Source organism: Callospermophilus lateralis, chromosome 4, assembly GCF_048772815.1.
Source record: "Callospermophilus lateralis isolate mCalLat2 chromosome 4, mCalLat2.hap1, whole genome shotgun sequence".
Lineage (NCBI taxonomy): Eukaryota > Metazoa > Chordata > Mammalia > Rodentia > Sciuridae > Callospermophilus > Callospermophilus lateralis.
The window spans coordinates 16,644,870-16,668,140 of NC_135308.1; the positions used below are offsets into that span (position 1 = coordinate 16,644,870).

The 23,271-nt window shown below is 44.3% G+C and overlaps 1 protein-coding gene across 3 annotated transcripts in view; it reads left to right on the forward strand.

The window, feature by feature from the left end:
- Psd3 (pleckstrin and Sec7 domain containing 3) overlaps window positions 1-23,271 on the forward strand; it is a 480,958-nt gene that overhangs the window by 189,349 nt on the left and 268,338 nt on the right. The gene's annotated exons all lie outside the window — the stretch shown is intronic.

Consider the following 23,271-nt stretch of genomic DNA (forward strand, 5'->3'; position numbering starts at 1 on the left):
TGACAGCGGCCGCTACTGTGACAAAAGAGCTATATTCTGCACCAGCATTTCTTGGTGACATGGAGCAGGTCATTGGGTTAGTCCAGAGATTCCTTGATTGTAAGCCTAGGGATTTGGGTTTGATGGTCACCAGACTCTTTTAGCCCTTTATTCCCCAAGACCCTGTTCTGTCTGGCTGTCTTCCTGTTCCCTAGATGGAGGGGAGGATCTGATACGAATGCTTGATAAAGCTGATTCTTGGCAAGTCTGTAAATACTTATTTTCTGTTTCTACTTCAGGATTGAAGTCTATCTGGGAGGTAAAATGACAGATTATATCAGTTACATGCACCGTCCCTGTCATTTAGGGATTCCTTCTGCAGCTGTGGATTATCTAGCATTTCATTTTTTTCTTAACCATCACTTTCAGGTCATCTGCCTCTCATTTAGCATCTCCATCAGTGGTCAGAGAACACTAAAACTCATACATTTTATGAATTTAGTTTTGATATTTTTTTCCCTTGTGTATTGTGTATTTAGGTGGTGGCGGAGGGAAGGTTAAATAGGGATAAAGCTATATAAGAAAATCAGTGCTTAAAGAAAAAAAGTCAGTATGCGTACTGCAGGTATTCAGCAAATCTCTTTTGGAACAATTGACCCTGTGTTGGCATTTTCTATAATTAGTTTATAGGTGAGTGTTTTATTGGATGAGCAAATTCAAGGCTGGTACATTGTAACATGGTAGTTCCGCATTCTCCTGTGAAATTGGTTGTGGGGGTTGGTTGTGGGTCACAGAGAATGAAAAGAAGGTCTCAGAAGCCCAAGACTCGGGTCTGAATTACTTGGACAAGCCACTTATTCTTTCTGAAGGCTGATTTATTTATCTGCAAAATGGGGTCTGATACCCTGTGTGTGGTGTGACCATGAGATTGAAAGGGTTGACATGGATGAGCACCTAGCACAGCGCCTGGTATGAGTAGGGGCTTGAGGAAACGTTTGACTCTGAATTGGGCATCTGTTAAGTCCAAGTGTAGACTTCCTATATCTCCGAGTGGAGGGTGTCCTCAAGGTGTGTCCCTCAGAACAGGGTTTCCCTGAGGGTCCCAGAGGGGAGGGTGTCCTGAGGTGGGGAATCCTTGAAAAGGGAGTGTGTCAGAGGGTGGGGTGTTCTAACTGGAGGCACCCTTGAGAGGGGATGTTCCCCAGGGGAGGGTGACAAGTTAGTCCTTTGCTTCCTCATCGTCCCTGGTAACTGAATTGTGACAGAGTGCTGTGTGACAGGCATGTAGATAATTTCCTCTCAGTTCCAACCTGACTTTCTAGGGTGAATGGAAGCTCTTTACATCTGATCAAAACCAGGTCAGGAAGTGGAGGTGGTCTGGGCTGAGAGGTTTACTGCAGAAGCCGCAGGGAAGGTGTGTCCATGAAGGTATGAGGCGAGTAGCGTCTGAACAGGAGGGAACTGGAGGAAAGCCACGGAGAACAGGAAGTGGCCATGGTCTGGGCAGCCTGGGTGCGGGGCATTAGCACGGACAGAGTCAAATCCTTAGCATCCTGGAGTAGGTCATAGTATTTTAGTCCTAAGATTTAGTGGCCTAAATTCTTTAGAGTGTCTGGAGATGAAGTTTTAGCTGTGTCACCCGCATCATCAGGCCGTGATACCTCGCCAGTGATAAAAGTCCAAATTCTAACACTGTGTGAGATGTACCTCAGAGGCCAGCCAGCCTGCTTCTCATCAGCCCTGGCCCTTGTCCTCCAGGTTTCCTGGCTGGCGGTCATTGCCCTGGTCCACCAGGGCTGTAGCCACGTGGACAGAGCAGCTTGATGGGACTCCTCATTTTGTATCCTTTTGAGTTGAGTTTTGATAGTAAGTGGTTGTAGGTGAAGGAAGTTTTATTTTGAGGTATATGTTTATGTTAAGGTTAAAAGTGTGTGTGTGTGTTTGTGTGTGTGTGTGACAGAATGATCCTTTTTAAAGGAACTAAAAAGGTCTCATAGTTTTCTTTACACCCCCCCCCCCATTTCTTAAGTGTTTTGGAGAAGTTGCAATCTCAGAAGAATTGTGTTAGTATTGTGGGCTGAGGAAGTACAGTTTGAAAGGGTCTTAGATGACCTTGGGTTTTTTAATCTTTTTTATTTTTTAAATTTATTAGTTCTAACCAGTTATACATGACAGCAGAATGCTCTTTGATTCATTTTATACAAATGGAGCATGGTTTTCACTTCTCTGGTTGTACAGGAAGTAGGGTCACACCATTTGTGCAGTCATATATGTACCTAGGATAATGATGTCCATCTCATTCCTACCCGCATTCCCCCTTGACTTTGTTTTATGATAAAGAATCGGTGTCCCATTTTGGTGGGGAGACTTACCCAAAGTCACACGACTCTCTACTGATGAAGCCTTTGCACAAGTTCGAGTCACCTGGTGCCTAGACCTGGCCTTTTCGCTGCTCTCGGTGCCTGGTCTTTAATGCCATTACTGTTTCTTTCCATCTGCTCTGTTTCATGCCATGTGTCTTCAGAAATAGAAACTGGGGTTGGTCTCTTTTCAAGAAACTAAGTTTTAATTGGAGCGCTGGTGGTGGTTGGTGTATTTTTTTATTTTTAGTTGTAGATGGACACAGTGTCTTTATTTTTATGTGGTGCTGAGGATCAAACCTAGTGTATCACACGCGCAAAGCAGGCCTCTACCACTGAGCTACACCCCTAGCACCGGTGGTTGTTTTTGATGGTGGTTGGGGCGTGTTGTTGAGTTTGAGGGAAAACTTAACAAGTTATTAATAAACCTGTTTCCATAAGATTTTAAAGCAATCAATGAGCAGCCTTTTAAAACATTCCTCTGCAGAGGTAAGGAAGTAGGCTTGGAGGTATTGTGCCTGCTGAGGAAATCCAGCCTAGATTGCTGACTGCACAGTAGTCAGTGTAATTGAGTTCCCTCAGCCAAGCCCTGAGGGTCAGCTTGAACTCAAGGAAAAAAATATCTTCCAATTTTATTAATAAGTACAATACTTACAAAAGAAAGGTGATCAATTATACAACAAGCTGACATGCTGGGTGCTCCATTTCTGTTCATGGGTCTCTGGTATTCCTGGGTCCTAGGCTGGGGTCTGACCACATGGGCTAAAGTGAACTCTGAGGAAGGGACAATGAGACTGAATATCCCCCAATAATGCCCTTTGATATTGAGTAGAATACTTAAGGAAATTAGGCCCATCTGAATTGATGTCAATGTATACAGTATTAGTTGTTAGTTAGTAGAAAATATTCTAAGATTACTTTAGCCTAGTCTCTAAATTGTGCTTTCATATAAAACCGGAGGCACACAGGTTTTATTTATTTGGTTAAAGCTGTGGTGTTTTAAGTCTCTTAATAAGCTGGAAGAAAGAATGAAGCTATTACGGTTCTCATTTTTCAGACAAATTTAAAGCACAGAGAGGTTAAATAACTTGCTCAAGATTACACAAATGGTAAGAGGCACACCCAGCACCTGAACCCAAGTAGTAAGCCTCCAGAGACCATGCTCTTAGGACTGGGAGTTGAGCTCTTCAATCAAGGGGATGACTGATAATGATTGCATGATGGATCCTAAACAGGACCAAATACCTGCAACAAAAGCAACAGCAAAAATATTTGTTTTGGTATTGCTAGGAAATATTTTTAGATTCTTTCATATTTTAGTATGTGTTTTTTACTTTGTCATGAAAGATTGTTTCAGTGGCAGTATCTGACAGTGATTTCTTTGGAGCATGGGCTGATGTTATTTTGTTCCTTTGCTACTCTAAAGAAAGGTGGGAATCGGGGGAGTTGCGATGAGCACTTTGGAACATCCTCTTTCAGATACAATCTGGAGTTAGCTGTGCTTTGGCAGCCATAGGGAGATCAAGTTCTTTCCTGCTTCTGTCCCTACCCTAAGTCCAAGGAAAAAATATTCCAAATCTATACTATTCTAATAGCTGGTTGGGAAGAACATTTCTTTTTGAGTATTTATCTCACTATTTGTCTTTGATTAAAGCAGTGTGTACCTTTGTGATATCAAATGGATCACTCTTGGTAAGGATGAGATGCCTCTTTTATAGTCCTGGAATCAATCTGGACAGAAACGATTCTGCCAGGTGCTGGAGACTGACGGACCGCTTACCAAGGAGCTGCCTGTCAGCCGGGAGACAGCTTGCCCTGCCGTGTGTGTAACACAATATTTTCATGAAGGGGCAAAGAGTAACATCTCCTCCCTTTGTGGTCCAACTACAGGCACTCAGGCTGCCCAGGGTCAGCGGTGCTGTGTGAAGTCCAGTCACAAGGCTCCCAAATTAGAAAGGATAGGGACTTGCAGTTGTCTGTGTTCCAATGGGTTCCTTTGTGTCTGGGTGCTTCTCTTTTGCCGGCCTATCAGCTGAGGACCACAACTCCAATCAGTAAGTTCTGACCCAAAGACCATAAGGCACGGGTGTTGTCATTGTGACCACAGAGACCCGAATGTTGTCAGCTTCTTTTAAGCTTGGGTTTGGACAGAGAGGAAAAGAGAGCAAATGCAGTAATGTGGCAGGAACTTCTCTTCTGGCTTTTTAAAAACTGCTTTGTAAAATGACCTTTTCCACGTAGTAGATGGATTCTGTGTCTCCGCTTCCTAGCTTTTCCTTCAGATATTGAGGAGTTCGGGGAAGGGGTGGATTGCATCTGTGTGCAGCTGACAGGCCTGAGAAAGTGCTTCAAGTGTTCAGTCCACTCTGAATTTGGTGTTTGTGGTTTTTCTGCCTTCCTCCTGTCTCCCCCACCCCATCTCACATGGAACGCTGGTGTTCAGAAGGATCCTCTGTCATCTTTAGTTGGTCTCTTTCCTTCGTGCCTTTCTGTTTAGGAAGAAGTCGCATGAAATAAGAGTCACACAGAAATTTTTTGGAAGTATGACTTCAGAAATTTTTCTGGCATCCCAATATAAATCCCCAAAAAACATTTTCATACACCACATAAATAATAAAATAGTGTGGGATTAGCTGAGCTGATGACAGGGAAACTATTTTGACTTTGTGACGTTGTCTCTAGGGATCTGGGTGCCCAGGGAGCTCCCGACTCTCCTTCTGTCGTTAGGGTTAGGATCAGGAAACTGCCCTGCCTCGTGGTTCATTGTGGGCTGCTGTGGCTCTGTTCACCTCTTTAATTCTTTTCTTCTATGGTTTAGGGAGGGTCTCATTTTTTTTTTTCTTTCTAGCTTCCTGAAGTGGATGTAGTGGTGAATTTTGATTTTTTTTTTTTTTAACCATAGAGGAGCTCCTGCTCAGTGCTGTGGGGTGGGGACTCCATTAGGGTTCACCCACAGTGATACTCGGGTTTGAGTCCTGTCTCAGTTACTTACTGGGTGTGCAGTTGTGAGTAAATACATAAAATCTGGGAACTTCTCCAAGTGCAAAAGCGAATTAATAATACTTACATAGAGGAGGGAGGGGCAAGGGAGGTGAATCACAGGAAAGAAAGTCAAGCCGACTAATAATATCTGGCACATAGTAGATGATGATGAAATGACTAGCAGCAGCAGTAGCACCTTGAGGAGGAGCCATCGCGCCACTCCCCGAGCACCCGCACTGCCCCCCGCCTCGGCACCCAGCCTTCCCAGCCCTAACCCTTCTGAGACACTTATTTCTGGACTTCCTGAAACATCACTTCCTTTTTATAGAGTGCGATGCACTGTGGTAGGTGGAATTAACATGTGGATCACTGGCAGCTTGATCTTGGGTAGGTTGTCTCATTCTTGAAACTCTGATCCTTATTGGTAAAGTGGAAATAACCTTTCCAACCAATTTACAATTCTTATGATTTTGTTGGAAGGATTTGCTAAGTTCTAGTCAGGGAATATTCATTCACCTTCAGTTTATCACAGTCTTTGTAGTGGTCTAGGTCATACTTTATGGAATAATAAGGAATTAGGAAAGAAAAAGCCTGGTAAAGGAAAAAAAAAAATGAAGACACAAGGATTTGGGGAATGTTTTACGTGTCGGACGTGAGGGGCTGACTCAAACCGCTGGTGCAATTTCAAGCAGGTTGGCTTACTGAATCAAGAGGCAGTCGGTAGGAGTCAGGGAAAGAAGCGGGGTTTGTAGAACATCTCGGAGGTCAGCTTTAAGTAGGCTGATTTGAGGAGTGTGAGGGTCCTTCATGGAGGGTGGTGGGAATGTGGCATCGAAGGTCACTGGAGAGACTTTGAAGTCACCCCTCTCCCAGATGATGCTTGCAGCTGTGAGAGTGAAGAAGCGCTCGGGGCAGGGAGTGGGCTGAGGGTGGGCTTGAGAGGTGCCTGCACCCAGCGCAGAAGAGCACCTGGGCCCTTGTGGCTCCTCACGCTGTTTTGTAGACAGTATGCCCTGAAAAGCCAGTTTCTCTTCTGTGCTTGCCTCCCTTCTCCACTGTGGGCCGATGTCAGGGACCCCCGTGGGGAAGCGCTGTGCTCTTTGTTGCTTGTTCTTTCTGGGCCTTCACATGGCCCTGGCTCCGGTGGCCATGGACTGTCCATTTGTTGGGTGCCTCTTGTATAAATTTGTGATGATTTGGGAAGTGGTCCTGAATTGAACAAGTTTTACTCTCAGAGATGTTCTGATTCTGTGGTTTAAACATTAAACAACCAACCATATTTCCACGGGTGCTCGTGGACATTGGCGTGAAGATTAGTAAGGAGCTGGCCACCCGGGTGATCTTTTATCAAAGCTGACCTCAAATGATAACAGACATTGGGAGCATAAATTATTACAAGGAAAACCATGACCTTAAGTAAAAACTGGAATGGTGGTTAGTGTTTTAATTGGTTGGGATGATAGATACAGCAGCCTTCTTATTCATACATCCGGGCAATTTTTAACTTTTAAGGAAGGGACAACATTGTTCTTAGCAGAGGTCACTTAACACCAGGTTTATGTCCCTGGATGTTATACATTGATCCTTGGTTTGGGGAGGGAAAAAGACATGGGTCTTTCCCATGTAAATAGTTCTCTGAAAGTATTCTACCTAGAACCACAAATTTGCCTGAAACTCCATTGGGCATGTTTCCAGTGCTTTAATCCTGTGTTTCTTTTTGATTTCTTAAAGTGTTTTATGAGCAGAGGTAGGGTCCATGTTGAATGGGCTCCAACTCCCAGCAGGGCCTTCATCTTCAGCACCAGCAACAGGCTGTGGTGATGGTGCTGGGGAAGTTGACTAGAATCTTTCTCACTGATGTACTGAAGTTTAATATTAAACTCTATAAAAACCAATATTAGACACATGCTGTGGCTTCCTAATCCCCATGCTTCACATGCTGTTTCAGGTTCCTTCCTGTGCCTGAACCTCCATGTGCTAGTCTCTGAATCTAAAATTACGAAAGGAAAGCTTTATAAGTCAAATGCACACATACTACTGAAATTTTCTGACCTTTTTTACTCATCATCTTGCTACCTAATAGCTTTCACGTGGGGACTTTTTAGAAATTCAGAATCTCTGACCTCACTCCTAACTACTAAATTAGAATCTGCATTTTAACAAGATAATGCAGGTGGTTTATATATATATATACATACACACTGAAGTTGGAGAAGCTACAACTCTGGTCCATGGACCATGTTTCTATAATAAAAAAAAAAGTGACAGCACATTGGAATTATGTGGGGGTTTCCCTCAAATTCTTATTCTCTGGAGATTCTGTACTCTGTGGGTCTAGAGTGACTCCCAGACACTGACAGCACCCCTGACTTCGCAGTGATTGTGATTTGCATCCCAGTAAACCCACCAGTCCATCTCAGACTAACAGCATGGACATCAGCGTGGACCTTGTTACAACTACAGCATCTCAGATTTTGCAGTTTAACAAATTCCCAGGGGATTCCACAAGTCCCAAAAGTTTGAGAAGCATTCACTGGAACTTGGCTAGAGGCAGAATTCAAATCTGAGGAGGACACAGTTGCAGTCTTGGATCAGCAGGCCTGTTAAAAGTAACTGTGCTTGTGGTAGGGAGAGCCCACCTAACAGAGGTTTTTAAAAGCAGAGTGTTCCTGGCTGTGGGCCTGGAATTGACTTCTTGCCTCTCTGCTGTAGTAACATAGGGTACTAGAAATACAGGGGTGGATTGACTTTTTTGATAGGAAATAGTATTGTTATTTTTTATTTTTGGTACTGAATATTCAACCTAGGGGCACTCTATCACTAAGCTCTGTCCCCAGTCCTTTGTATTTTGAGACACTAAGTTGCTTAGGACCTTGCTAAGATGCCCAAGTTGGGGGGCTGGGGCTATGGCTCAGTGGCAGAGCACTTGCGGAGCATGTGTGAGGCGCTGAGCACCCCATACAAGTGAGTAAACAAAGACATGACATGCTGTCCATCTACAACTACCAAAAAAAAAAAAAGAAAAGAAAAAAAGAAGCTCCAGCTGGCCTGCAACTTGCGATCCTCCAGCCTCATGCTCCAGAGTCACTGGGATCACAGGCGTGGGTCACTGTGCCCAGCTGTGGTGTGGGTCTTAAACGTTTCTAAAAGGCTCCTGTGCTGAAGGCCTGGTCTCTAGCCTGGGGGAGTATTGGAAGTTGTGGAACCTTTAAGAGGTGGGGCCTACTTGGAGGAAGTGATGTCATAGGGGCGTGCCCTTAGAGGAGATATCAGGACCTGGCCCCTCCCTCCTTCCCTGTCTCTTCCCTGGCGCCCTGAGGTGAGCATCTTCTCTCTACCCACGGGCTCCTACCATGTTGCGCTGCCTCACCACAGGCCCAAAGTGACAGGGACAAGCCACCATGGACTGAAACCCTGGAACAGTGAGCCAGATAACGCTTCTGCCTTTTAGTTGATCATGTGAGGGGTTTTGTCTGGCGAAGGGAGAGGAGACTACCACAAACAGCTCCGTGGAGGGTTCTTCCATCAGGCTGCTTGGGTTCAGATTGAGCGAATTCTCCCACCCTTCATTTCCCTAAATGGGAAAAGGGACAGCAGGCCACCTGTGCTAATGAGTGCCCAGGAATGTTGGCCAGGTCCCCTCAGGGGCATGTTGTCCTTCTAGCTGCTTCAGAGCCACCGGGTCTGCCTGGCAGGTGGACGGAGGGAGGACCTCAGGTGTTGTGCGTAGCTCATAAAAACTCCAAGAGCCTTCATGACTGAAGGTGAGGAGTCACAATGACAACTTTTTATTGTCTTTCTAATGACTCTATTTAGCAGCCCCACCTCCACACAAACAAGGTGACATTTTCTTGCCAAGAGTAATACTGTGGTCTTCAGGAAAAACAAGAGGTATTGAGTAATTATTATTGTGAAACAAAATCATAAAAGTTTATTATTGGTTCTTAGCGTTCATTTAACAACTGTTTTAGGATTTCGTATGAGGTTTAGTCGGGGACAGGCCTGTCCCTTTTATTAGGCTGTCAACTAAGACTCCTTAAGTCTTGCGTTTGGGCCTCAAGAACCTCTAGCAGAGGGGTTGATACACACCAGGCACCCATTTTTTGTGGAATGAAGAGCTTAATGAGCTGGCTGCTGGCTATGCCTGGGTGACTCCGAAAGGGAAGGGGGATCGCTTCACAGACTCCAGTACAGAGCCTGGGGGGCAAGGCAGGGCTCCCTCCTGGGAGGGTGGCTCTCTTGGAAGTGGGCCTTGCAGGACAAGGTGGGCATACATGGGTGTGTGTGGGGGGGTGTAGGACAGGGTGGCTTTCCAGAGGGAGGGAGCCCAACTGTGGTACAACTGGTGGCAGCTGCTTGGCTCTGGGGACTTTCAGAGTTGGGAATTAAGGGAGTTAAAGACCTCTTGACTCCTATTCTCTTAGTCTGGCAGCCAGAGCAGGTGAGGAGAGCCACTAAGCAGCTGACTATGCAGTTTTCAAACTGCATAGTGTTTGAGGGAGGCCAGCAAATGCAGATGATAATAGACACCTGTGATAATACTCACCAGCCCACTTCAGAAAACAAATGAATTGCAAACTCCTGTGAATGCCTCTGGTCCTTTTCCTCCTTCCCTGCCTCTGTCAGGGTAGCCATGTGCTGATATGCATCACCACAACATGGGGTGTGGCCACAACCATAGTGACACTTAATGTGCTTTTGAACTTCCTGAACTAACTTAATGAACTAAACTCTTGTTTCCCTTTGTAACACTTTTTACTTCAACATTTGAAAATCATTTTTAATGACTTAAAAAGCTCTTTCTTATCAGTTTAATTATTGTATAGTATTCACTATGTGTGACTACATTTTACTTTTATATTTATGAACATTTTGGCTGTGACTTGTGGTTTTTTTTTTGTTTGTTTTGGATTGAACCCAGGGGTGATTAACCATTGAGCTACATCCCCAACCCTTTTTTATATTTTATTTAGAGACAGTCTTACTAAATTGGTTAGGGCCTCACTAAGTTGCTGAGGCTCGCTTTGAACTCATGGACCTCCTGCCTCAGCCTCCTGAGCTTCTGTGATTCCAGGTGGGCACCACAGCAGTCGGCTGTGACTTGTATTTTTAAACTTCGTACAGTGCAGTAATGTGCCTGTGTTCTTATATGTGGCTTCCTGTGCACATATAGAAGAGTGTCCTAAGACTAGATTTATATTTAGGAATAAAATTGCTATGTTATAAGTATAATCATTTTCTGGTGAACCAGGGCATATTACATTTTGTCTATAATTTTATGTGCTCTGGTTTTAAGGTAACTTTTAGTTCTTTTACCTGCTGATCCCCATAATTCCCACATCTCAACCAAAATACCAGAAACCCAAATTAAAATCTTGGCAAAGAAGGCAACTGAAGTTAATCTGTTCCCCTCTGGGGCACTGCTGTGGACTCTGCTCTCCATTAGTTGGGTCTGGTGGCTGTGTCTGGGTCACACCACCCAACTCCTGTTATCCGTGCTCTTTCAGATGCTTCAGTGGCAGCTGTTGTCTGTATCTGACAGCTGTGAGTGTGTCCCGTCTGCTTCGGGCTGTGTGAAGTAGGATTTGAACAACAGGACAACAAATGTCTTTTTATCAGCCATTGCTGAAAAACAAAACTAGAAATGAAACTAGAAAACACAAGTCACCTAAGATTAGGTGTGCATTTAACATGGTTAAACTTTGCATCACATAGTAAGTTCTGGTTTGTGGGTTATTGCAGTCATTCCTGAAGGGCTAGCATGTGTGTGCTGTTGGAAACTGGTCTTCAACAGTTCTTCAAAAGCTTTAGAGCTCTTAAAGGAAAATGATGCTGTGGTTACTTGTTCTCTGAATGATTTCGGACAAACATCTTCTTCAAACAGCAGCCATTCCAGTTAGGCTCAGACAGCTGCTTTTTCTGTTGGCTGTGAGCTTGTGGCTGGCTTTTAAAGAGTTAAGCGGGATGTTTGTGAGGTCATGTGTGACCTCACTGGGTCGGACTTTTGAAGCAGGTCTGTTGGAGGGAAGCGCCTGCTGAGAGGGGTGGCCTGCAGGGAGCAGGGAAGTCCTCCTTCAACTTCTTTCAAGTTCTTATCCCGCAGCCCCTGAGGGATACAGTGGCATTCTGGGAGAATGTCACTGCGGAGTCAGTGTGTAGCAGTTTGCGCTCACCACAGAAGCAGCTTTAGAAGTCCAGTAAAAGAGCCCTTGCAGAAGATGAAAGTCTGCTGAGCAGATGGAACGGGAGAATGCTCTTCGTGTTCCTGACAAATTTATGGGCAGACTGTTTGCTGACGGAGGTAACTGGAATTTGGTTTATTGTCTTTGTCTGGTCCTAGGCAGTGCTGGATTGTGGATAACTAGTGATACAGAATTCCTTAGATTTGAAAAGAATTAATTTCAAATTAAAAAACATTGTGCTCAGATCTTGGGGAGAAACTTAAGAGAATGATTATTCCTATATATTATTTTCCTAGTAAGGCTGACAAATGAAGAGGCTGTATCTATCGCAAGGTCTGTAACATATGCAAGATGAGCTTTTCCCTGGATGGAGTTGTGCTGCTCCTGGACTATGAACACTTTAGCAACTTCTTGGGGTTGTCATTCTTATTTCCTTTCCGAGAACAAAGTTGGCCATGCTGTTAGTATGGCAAGGTGATTTGTCTTAGAATTCAAAGTAGCCTAATGTAGAGCAGAGGGAGGTTTTTCTTCCTGGAGCTGAGGGAATTTCAACTCTACAGTTTATCTCTGGGAAGATCTGTTTTCATGTCCAAGAGGCCCAGACAGTTGGAGAGCACAAGGGAGATCATCAGTGTTAAAGAAGGGGACAGAAGCCGAGTCCATTGATACCACATCCATTCTCAGGATGCTTGGGATCGAAGGATTCATGAACACTCAAGACCTAGCGAGAGCCCTAGTGCTTGACCTTCCAGGGTGTTTAGCTGTTTCTGTAATAGGTGTGTTTGTGTTGGTTACATTGGCATTTCTTGATTATAGATTTTTAAGTTCATATTTCCAATATTTTATAATGTCATTTGTCTCATTAGTTCATTGGTATAAGAATTTTGCCTCCTCTGTTTGAACATTTTGTTGCATGGTTTTAATCATAAAGAACAAAGTAGAATACTTGGAGGGGAAGGCTCTAAACATATTTTACGGGAGGCACAAGCATAGTGTTTAGCAGTCCTAGACCAATAAGTGTAAGTGTCACCTCTACTTTTTACAGTTTATCTTGGAGCAAGTTATGGAACCACTCTGAAGTGCTAATTCCTGTCCTGTCCAGTAGGAATGGCCTCAGTGCTTAACGTGAGGGTTGGAGGATTGACTGAGGTGCTGTATACAGAAGCAGTGACTAGTTGTTCTGCACTGATCAAAAGCCCCGTAAACATCAGCATTCTGTTTAAATTGTGCTTTCTCATGTTGGGCACATGAAGGGGGACCTAGAGGTTAGAGAAGCGTGGTGATGAGATGGGAGCTGTGGATTTGCTCACCCTCCGGGCTGCCTTGTGGCAGGTTCCAGGTAGCACCCCTCTCCCTGTCCCATGCCAGCCATCTCTCAAAGGCTCCATTGGGTGGCAGGGGGAGCTAGAAGGGGAAAATGGGTCTTAGTGTAAATCATCAACACTTGGTAAAGACGGCTGTGTGTGCCAGGCCTGTTGATGGCATGCCAGTGTCGTCCCTGAGTATGGAGGACTCTGCTCATGTGCCTCAGAGGTGGTGTGCAACCCACACAGGGAATAAAATAGGATTGCCAGAAGCTGGCCGCTGTTTCGGTGTCCCTTCCCTGGGTGCAGGTTGCCCTTTGCATGCGGAGGTGGCTGCTCTTCAGTGCTGTGGCTTCGCCCTTTCTCTTTGCTCCAGGAGTTGGTAGCTGTGCAGCTGTGTCACAGTTTAGCTTTTATTTCCTGGTCAGCTACTATGGATAATAGTATCGTTTCCATAGTTATTGAGGTAATAGTAATATGTAAAAATATCTGGCACAGAGTCAGTACTATATACATTCTGGCTCCTCCAAAAACAGCTGAATTTTTCCTGTTATGGTCAAGGGAAGGTCCCATATAAATTGTGTATGGAAATAAATACACCCTGTTATGCCTTATACAGGTCTCATGCCTCATCACTGTTTCTGAAATTTTGGTTTAAAATAATTTTCATGTGTTGGTAATTTACACTGTTTCTCTTTCCACCTTTATAACTTTCCAGTAATCCTCATAGCTTTAAATTTTAGTTTCAGTTCAGTTTCCAAAAATATTATGAAAGGAATGCGGTGCCTGAGGTACCTCACATTGAGGTCCCTTCGATCCCGCTCCCCAAGGGAGCCTCTGTTGGCATTTCCTAGTGTATCCTTGCAAGGTATAGTCTGTGCAGTTCTTCTTTGGAACTTGATTTGAAACTGTCGTGTGGTGTGAAAGTACAAATGTGGTATGGAAAGTTCTGTCGGGTCTGCCAGCTCTCTGTACAGCTTGCTTCCTCCCTGCAGTCCTGCAGGGTCTGGAATGTCTGGGAGCCGCCTCACAGCTGGGCTGTGTCACCCAGAGCCTAATGTATCTGACACATCCTGCCCTAGCCATGCTGTGTGGGTCATATGATCCACCCAGAGTTTCTGCAGGGTGACCAGGGTTTGGAGCTCTGAGTAGAGGGCTGGGCTGAGCCCTGAAAATCCTCTGTCTTGAAGTTCTGGGGAGACAATCTGTGATAAGTTCCAGCAGGGCTGTTAGTATCTCTCAGCAACCCAAGGGTGTGGTGTAGTCAGCCTTTTGGTCTGCTGTTGTATTTGGCTTCTTGTCATCCACAGCACAGGGTGGGGATCAGCTAGAAGGTACACTGCTTCCAGACTTGCTCTTCTTTCTTTACCAGCTGTGTGACCTTGGTCAAGTTTCTTTGGTCCTCAGTTTCCTTTCTTGCAAAGTGGACATCTTGTGAGTGAAATAAAGTAATGCATGTGGAAGTGCTAGACTGGACTATCTCCATGGGTTTTTCTTCTTGGATTATTCAAAGGACACAGTGGCTTGTCCTTGGATCTGGTTTAGGTGTACTGAACTGTTTATGCTTTGGAGAAGGGGGACAGCTGTCCAGTGGTGTTCTTAGACTTTGTCTCACTCTTTGTGGCAGTCTTTTGATTTCATCTCCACCCTCCCACCTCTGCCTCCTCTGGGCACTGGGAATTGAACCCAGGGCTTTACACATGTAAGGCCAATGCTTTACCACTGAGCTACATCCCAGCCTTTGCCTCATCCATTCTTGGATGCTGCTGATATGCCTAGTAACAGGGAGGAGGGCAATGTTGTTTCTGTTCCCAGAATGTTCTCAAATAAGCCACTCTTGTTTATTCAGCTGGTTCTTTGTCAGTTCTTTTTCAGTAGGGGGATCCCCAAGACCATAGGTTGGACCAATTTTGCTACTGATTATGAGATTGGGAAGTCACTTTTTCTCTTCACCCCTTAATTCCCAGGAGTTGAATTAAAAGACCTTTGTGTGTGGAAAGGAGATGATGACTATCTTACCTTTTCTCTTTCCTTAACCTTCTTAAAGCCTTCATCTCATAGGGCAATTTCTTCTTCCTCTTTTAAATTTCTCAGGAAATTTTTCTTTAAAAAAAGCAGGAGAGTCAATGAGACTACACAGCAAACTGAGATGCCATGTTGGCTTCTGAGACCTAAATGTAATGGAAAACTTTTAAGTGTGACCAGGGTGTTCAAGGTGAGAATCAGACCACTTTGGTGATCCCCTGACCTTGACATCAGTCCTCCCTGAGGTTGCCCAGGGCTGATGGTCTTTGATCAGGGCCTCTGGTTTCACCTGTTGTGAGCTTTCATGGAGCTGAGAGTACCTGAAGGTGTAGTGGGTGCCGTGCAGCTGGTGACTGGAGTGGAGATGCCTGCTGTGGAGGGAGGAAGACTGAAGGATCTTCCAGCTTGAGGCGGTAATCCCTGTGGGTAGGGGAAGTGTCTTCTGTCAGTCGTGCCTGATATGCTTCGTTGCTGTGTTCTGGTTCTCAGAACCATGCTTCCATCCTGGTTTTTCCTGGAGCTCTTCATCTACAAGTTGTTGAGCAGAGGAGCACATCCGTCTCGTGTGGACACTGGCTTACCCATAGCAAGACTGCATTTTTAGGGAAGAGAATAATAGGGAAACTCTTGTACTTCTTCAGTATTTCACTACTAAAAGATAAGCATGAGGACAGTTAAAAGTGACCTTTATGGTGTGCTATCCAGGAGGCTCAGGAATGGCCCTGGTGAGGAGAGATAAGTCACTGGCCTCTGGAACTTGTGCATGTTAAGGAGTCCCTCAGCCCTTATCAGCCAGACCAGGTGTTAGAGACCCATGGAAAAATGTCCTTAATTCATCTAAAGAACTCCGGGAGTCATGGCTTCAAAAGGCAGAGGTCCTAAGAGGAGCATGGATTTGTGGTTGCCTGAGCAGCCTGGGTATATGTTGTAGTTCGTTTCAGTTGCAGTGTCTGTGGTGATTCTGTTGATCAGGATTTGACACTAAGTTCAACCATTTTACCTTGCAGGCATTTCATAACCAATTTCATAATCAATTCACTTAATTGATAGGTGTGTAAGTGCTGCTTCAGATTTGGAGGTGGAGGTATGGCCAATGGGCTTAGACAGTCAATATATACCTAAGGATTGAGTTGACACAAGGCGGGTTTGGCCTTGTGTTTTCTGGCATCTTGACCTTGGGAAGCTGTTGTGTTCATCCTCTGCTGTGACTTTGACTTCACTCATGATTTGACTTTGTTGTGGAAATTGCATAGCTGAGCATTTTCTAAAGCTTAAAAATGAGGGAACCACAGAATATCCACCTGAAACACAGCCAACGAATGCGATTGCCACCTTTTTATTGAACAGTAAACTGTCTAGGCTGTTTCCCCACCTTCTCTGTGGGGTCCAACCTTTGTGCATTCTTCCCAAACCCAGGGTGAGTTTATTGGCCATTCTAAGGGCTCCTCAGTTAGCAATATGAAATTTTACCATCTAGTCCTTTGAAAGTTCCTCCTCCTTCTCCTCCTCTTCCTTGAAGTATTTGTAGCAAGAAAATATTTTTCCTGGGAAATTTAGGTTGAATTAAAAAAACCCCAGGCAGCTACCACCACACCCACACCCCCTTTCCTGGGAACACAGGCAGCACTTTCATTTGAGCTGCAGTCTCTGGAGTTTGAAGCACCAACACTGTTACCTGCTGCTTCTCAGTTCTGGGCTCGGCTCGGCGCCTTAGTGGGAGCTGGCCATCTCCTGAGTTCGGCAGTCTTCTCCTGTGGCACCCAGGTCTTCTTGGGGGAGGTGTCAGGGCCACATGTGGCCAACTCGGAGAGGCTAGAGATCTATTTGTCAGAGCTGGGTTGCTGACCAGGGGTGGGGATCCCCATCTGGTATGTGTTCAATATGAAACCACCTGCACTTGGATGGTGTAGGAGTACTTTTTATCTTGGGTTGCACTCAGTTTTTTGAAAACATACCTGGAGGCTGTCTGTAACTGTTCGTCCACTTGGTTCTGGATTGAATTGGATATATCGCCTTCTTGACTTTCAGAGCAAGAGTGGTAAAGGAAGTGGCAGGACTTGGACTTTTTCCTTTTGGATCTTGTGTATTACATGGCCAGTAGCTATCTTGTTAGTGCTGTCATGTGGTTCTTTTCACTGCTCTCTTAATGGCATGTGTGCTGCTCCCTGCTCCTCTACCTTTCCTGTCTGTTGTGTAGAATAGCTCAGTCATCATGGATTCCCACCTTTGAATTTTTAAATGTACTAATGTGTCTCTTATCATTTCTTTGGCTTTACTCTATCTTGCTGAGCCTCCTTAGTGCCTGATGGATAAGGATTTTAAGTTGTTATGCTGCTGTGGCCTTGGAATGTCTTAGGCCAGTGTGATGCTGAGGATCCCAGGAGGATGTGTGAGGCCAGTGTGATGCTGAGGATCTTTAGACTCGCCGTCATAGGTAGATAGGTGCAGTGGCCTAGAGTCTGCTGATGGTGACACTAGTAACAGAGCATTCTGCTGGGGGTCAAGTGACTTTGGCTCGTGACTCTAGTTCTATCTGTCCTGAATTTTTGTTCTCTTTCTCTCTGAAGCTTTCATATACTCATCTGGAGTGTTTAAATAATTCACATGGCATATTCCAATTCCCAAAATCCATTACTCAAAAAAAAAAAAAATCATACGATTCTGGCTTTTTCCATTAGCTCTCTGATACCAGTTAGGGTCTTATATGCAGAACAAATTGAAAAACAATGAGACTGGAATTAGAGCAGTAGAGTACACAAGAAAGTTAGCAGTTGCACCTCTCATTTGCTCGGTGGTGGAGTGGGGAAGCATTTTCTGTTCTGTGGTCTCCTGTGAACTGCCCACGCTGGTTGAGGTTTTTCACTGTTCTCTCATGGAAAAGCAGCATCCACCAGATACCTTTCCCCATTCTGAATTGACCCATAGGAAACGCTCGTTGTGAAGCCCCAGTGTTACCTTTTCTGGGGTGAACCCAGGGACAGTGGGAGGGTATGGTCCTGTTCCATGAGGTAGGTGACTGATGGCTGCACCTTCTCTAGTTGTGTTCAGAGGGCCTTGTTTCTCACACGGAAGCAGAAGTTTGAGCCACGCGGCTGAACTGAAGATGATGTAGGAGGTAAAAGACCACATACTTCTCTTCTGATTCTTAGTTATCCAGGCTGTGAATATTGTAGGCAGACCCTGTGCTTAGCAGAATGATTTCATGCTTTAGAATTGAAGAAGAGAGCATGAGGTTAGCAGTTTGGTGCCAGGAGTGTTTCTTGTATTTCACTTTGGGCATGTCACCCATTTCTGAGATAGTCTCTTGTTTAAAATGAGGTGGTAAGTCTAGGCAGCCCGTAGGGCCTTTCCAACACGTCATGAGCCTGTGATTTCCCTCTTCTTTAGCAAGACCACTAGAGAGGAGTACAGTGAGAGAAGAGGAGTTGACCATTTGGGTTGGGCTGACGCCTTAAATATAGCCTGAAACCTCTGTAAAGGCAGAGGTTGCTCTAATATTGGGGCAGCACTAAGTTCAGGTCCCACAAAGTGCTTTAAAATTGATTGTTCCTTTTTGTCCGTGTGCTAATTTTGGCATTACTTTATCAAGGCATAAGCAGTCTCTGGCACTTTCTGCAAGGAGCACAACTTCCCAGAAACGATCGAGGTTCCCCCTCCGAGTTCCCTACCTCAGCACTAGAACTTTCCAGCTATCTACCTTCCCAAAGAAAATGTCTCTTTCCAGGGTTGTAAACTTTTCTGCCAGTCTTTACCTTTCTGTGTCTGTTTTTTCTTTTACAGAAGCCTCAAGGACATTCATTGTCCCAAAGCCTGTACTAACATCTGCTGGCCTTCAGGTTGAAATTTTGCACTTGAAACTTAAGTGGGGGTTAGCAAAGGGAGCGTCAATGTTTGTTTCTTCAGAGAATTATTTGCTTTTGCTTTCTTGATAATGACAGTACCAATCAAAACATTTGTATTCCTGCTGATAATGTTTCAGCACATGTGTTAAATTGCTTATTGGAGAATATTTTGTGGTCTTGAGGGAATTTGAAAATTTTGTTTTCTTTCCTTTGGTTCCACAGGGCAACTTTGGATTTGGCAAATTGCCTCAAGTTTAAAATGCACCATCTCCACTGTAGGATGCCACTTTCTCTAGTCCTGGAGAATGCTTTGATTGAGGTTCATGCCACTGACTTAAGTGAACTGGATTAATATGAGTGAGGATTTTTACAGATGCATTTCGTTCTCTGTTGTTGGTTAACAGATTCAAAGGATTTCATTTATGCATTTTTTTTTTTCTTCAAGACAATAGTTTCAGTATTTTCTCTGGTCAAATTCTTAGACTAGGTGGATAGTTGATTCTGCTGGTGCCTTACCATGAGGTCTGTGAAACTTCACCAGTGGGCAGCAGGGATGGAGAAGACAGTCACAGTGCTCAGGGCCCCCATCCTGTGACTGACACAGCCAACGCGGTCTTGATGTGGTGACAGGGCACCAGTTTGGAACTGTTTGTCTCTTGAGCCCCTTGTGGTACCGCTGGAAGTGACACCTCATGTCACTGAATCTGGGTACACAGAGGACTGTCATTGGGATATAGTGCCCCTGCTAGTGGCTTAGTGAACCCTGTCGACTCTAGGAGGTCATGGGGTTTCTCTACTGCTGTGACCCCCCTTCTTCTTCTCCTCAAAATAGCATCTATATCAATGCTGCAAACTTCTAGGAGCAATATAATCTCAAATCCGAGTATAATGTGAAACATGCTGGTAGCTACCTTTGAAGAAATATTCTAATATACAAAATCCCATATTTTTACCTCATGTTTTTTTTTCCTGTTAGAAAACAGTTACTCTTGTGCCTTTATTTAAATAATATTTTTGAGAACGTAGACCAGATTTTGAGCTCATGGAACATGCTTTGTGCCATCCATGGCTGTACATTCCTAGATCTGAGCTCGGAGCCTTTCCCACCAATGCAGCATGAACTGGTCATTGTAGCCAGTTTTGTATGGAATAGTTGTTTCATTTCCCAAATCCTGGAATGACGTCATTTTCTTTATACCCAGAGTAAATGCTACAGACAGTAGCTTATTCTAGAATTCTGCTATACAGTTTTTCTCCTGAGTAAAATCTTCCACAGCAAAGGAGTCCTGTTAGTGAATAGTTTCCCTTAAAAGTTAGTTTTTGTGTTTCTCATGTTTCTAGTAATTGTGTTTTTCCCAGAGAAAGCAGTGCAGTCTATTTAAAGTAGGGTAGAGGTTGTGGTTGAAACTGCAAACAAATTTTCCTAGCTCAGAAATCAGTGAATCAGTGGAAGTGATTCAATCTCAGTGTGGTTTGGGTTTAAGGATACAGAAAGTAAGAGCTATAAATATGTTAGATAGGAGGAGGATCTTTTTTAGCTAAGATAAAGTATACTCTAAATTGTTTACTTATGAGGCCTTGACCTAAAAAGAGGAAAAGTGGGAGTTAATAGTTAGCACTGGTAGGGAAGTTTTCACTGCATGGAGACACAAGTGCTTCCACTTCAAATTATTTATGTATACATGCACTAGTTTAGAGAAGATGTGAAAATGTAGAAGATTTCACCCTTTCACCTCTTGATTTCTCAGGGGCCCCAAGGGAGGAAGGGAACTTCCTCCCTTACTTTGATATCTTCATATTTGATGAATAATTATGAGAACTCTTGTGTGTGTTTCTTTTTCTTCTGGGAACATATGCTTCTTAGATGATTATGGGTAATTTCTGTGAGTTAAAGAGTAGTAATGAGCGTCTTCCCACAGTTAAAAATTTGGAATCCCCTCAACCTAACCACTGGACATCCAGGACTCTGTGTAGTAAGTAGAATCTTTAGTATGGTTAGGATGCTGTTTGTTGGGGTATCTGTCTTTAGCCCAACGTGACCATTTTCTGACAGTATTGCCCCTGGCAGAGAACCAGGAAACAAACCTCCAATTCTTTGTAAAACAGTTACAGTAATGTCTGCTTTCTAGGGTTGTGAGGACCAGCTGAGATGGTGCATACCAAGGGCTTAACACGGTGCCCGGAATAGTCAGTGCACAGTGGATGTTGTCGTCGTCACTGGTCCTCACCAGTACCTGATACACCCCTTGTTTTACCATGCTCTTTGTATTTCCTGTAATCACAGAGCTCAGATGAGCAACCGTGGATAGAACCACATGCTCATGCCTTTTCCTCTCCTCCTCTGTACTTTATATTCTTTTTGGTGCCCTCTGGGTCCAGGGTGCTAGGTAAAGATTGAATTTATATCTTGAAGCTGTTGTTAGAAGAGGAGAGAGCCCATGGGATACAGGCTTCTCTGCAGCATCTCTCTTGAGAGCAGGAATCCTCCTAATAACCTCCTATTTCATTATATGAAAGCGGGGCAGGAGGAGAACATGGAGAAACTCAATCTGGCTCAGATTTTAGGTGTAGTGATTCTGATTCCTCTTGCTGCAACTTGTCTGTTAAGAGTAGTGGCTTTTGATGATGGTTCCCTGTACCCTTCTAACGACTGTATTGTTTAATAGCTGTAGCAGAGACACAGGCCTCTTGAGTGGCATATTGTAGAAAACATATGGAAAGTGAGTATTTCCTTACATAAGTTAGAATTTTAGGAAAAAGTATAGGTTTCTGCTCAACAAAAATTCATGCCTTGGCGTCTGCATGTCCTAGTAGGAGGGGACTTGTGAGGCTGGTCCTTGTACCCTAACATTCATGAGGCTTTCTTTAGTCAATGTCCTGGTGTCCTTGCTTTTTGGAACATGCTTGCATCTAACACCTTTGAGCAGGGTTTTATTATTACTTAAAACCAAACAATTTTGTGACAGCCTAAAAACAAAAAATCCAGATTGCTCTGAAAGAAAGCAGTTTTTTCCTCAAGCCCCCGCTGAGAGCATTTTTATGTTATACCACTAAGGAGTCTGTAACACAGAGGGGCTATGAAATGGTGTATGACTTTGGAACTGTGCAGGCGTGGGTTGCTTTGGGTTTATGGGGATTCACATAGTGCATAAAATTGCTGTGGATTTGGTCCGAGCTGCTCTGGTTGTGGGAAAAATGCCAGCTTGTGCGATGCTCAGTCAGCTGACTCGAGTCGTGTCTGGTGGAAAGCTCAGGTACTTCTTCCTTCCTGGTGTTCTGGCTAACAGAGGAAGATGGTGAAGTCTTATAAGTTGTTGGCCTTGGAAACAGCAGAGTGCCCTTCACCACTTTCTGCTTCTGTGGCCAGTGGACAGGATTTCACTCAGCTTTCCCTGCCTCATCATTAGTCTTAAATATTCTGTTTGGAAACACAATAGGTTTTATTTATTTATGTATTTTTTAATTAAATTTTTTTTTAGCTGTCAAGGGACCTTTATTTTACTTATTTATATGTGCTGCTGAGAATTGAACCCAGTGCCTCACACATGCTAGGCAAGTGCTCTACCACTGAGCCACAACCCGAGCCCCACAACAGGTTTTAATGAAAGTAAGGGGGATCAGAGACCCTTTGTTAATTCATGCACTTAAATTCATTTTGTTGCCCTCATACTCGCAATCGGGGTTTCTCTCCTGGGTGGTATGGTTCACTGTGGGATACTTCCTGAGGTTGGTTCATTCCCGTTAGTGGATGAGGGTTGCTGTAAAACCTCAAAGAATTTTGTCCTTCTTCAGCATAGTTGAATTACCCAGACATGACTAGTTGCAGCCCAGAAAAGCACCCCCACTCTCCAGGTCTTTCCTCTTTCCCAGCTTGAACGTTGCACACTTCTCTTCCACACAGTGTCTGGAGAGCCTTTTCTCCTCAGGACAAGTAAGGGTGGCGGCTCCCCCATAGGGTTTTTAAACTGTGCATCTGGGTGTGTGCATTTAAACAAGAGACACATTTTAACGTAAAGAAGAGCTCCCACTTTTATCAGCTGGCTGTTTTTTTCAAAAGCTTACATGGGGTAGGTGCTGAGCTCCACTCTGGCTTCAGGATGCTGCCCTTGTCCTCACTAAGAATGCATAATGTGTTTCTCCCTTCCTGTCCCTACGGAGCTGAGCGTGTGTGCACATAGTGACCATAGCAGGTAGGACAAGTCTACCAGGTCAACCAGTTAGTGTGACTACTTTCTAACAGCCTTTAGCAGAAATTGTCACTGCTGGCCTCAGGTTCACCAAGCAATTTTGGTTGTAAACTTGATTTTTTACAGATCACTGGATTTTCTATCCTCAATTTAGGTTTTTGTTTTAGTACTTTTTAAATAGCACATAGTATTCTAATGACCATGTCAGGTATAGTAAACTAGTAGAATTTTAGAGTTGGAAGACACATTCATCTAGTCGTACCCCCCCACCGCCCCACAGTTGTGCGGATGGATATACTGAGGCCAAGGAAATGGGGAGAATCGTCTGAAATCACAGGTAATGGTGATGTTGGAACAAGATTTAAACTCTTCTTCATACATCCTGCTGTTACAGAACGTCATCACTATCT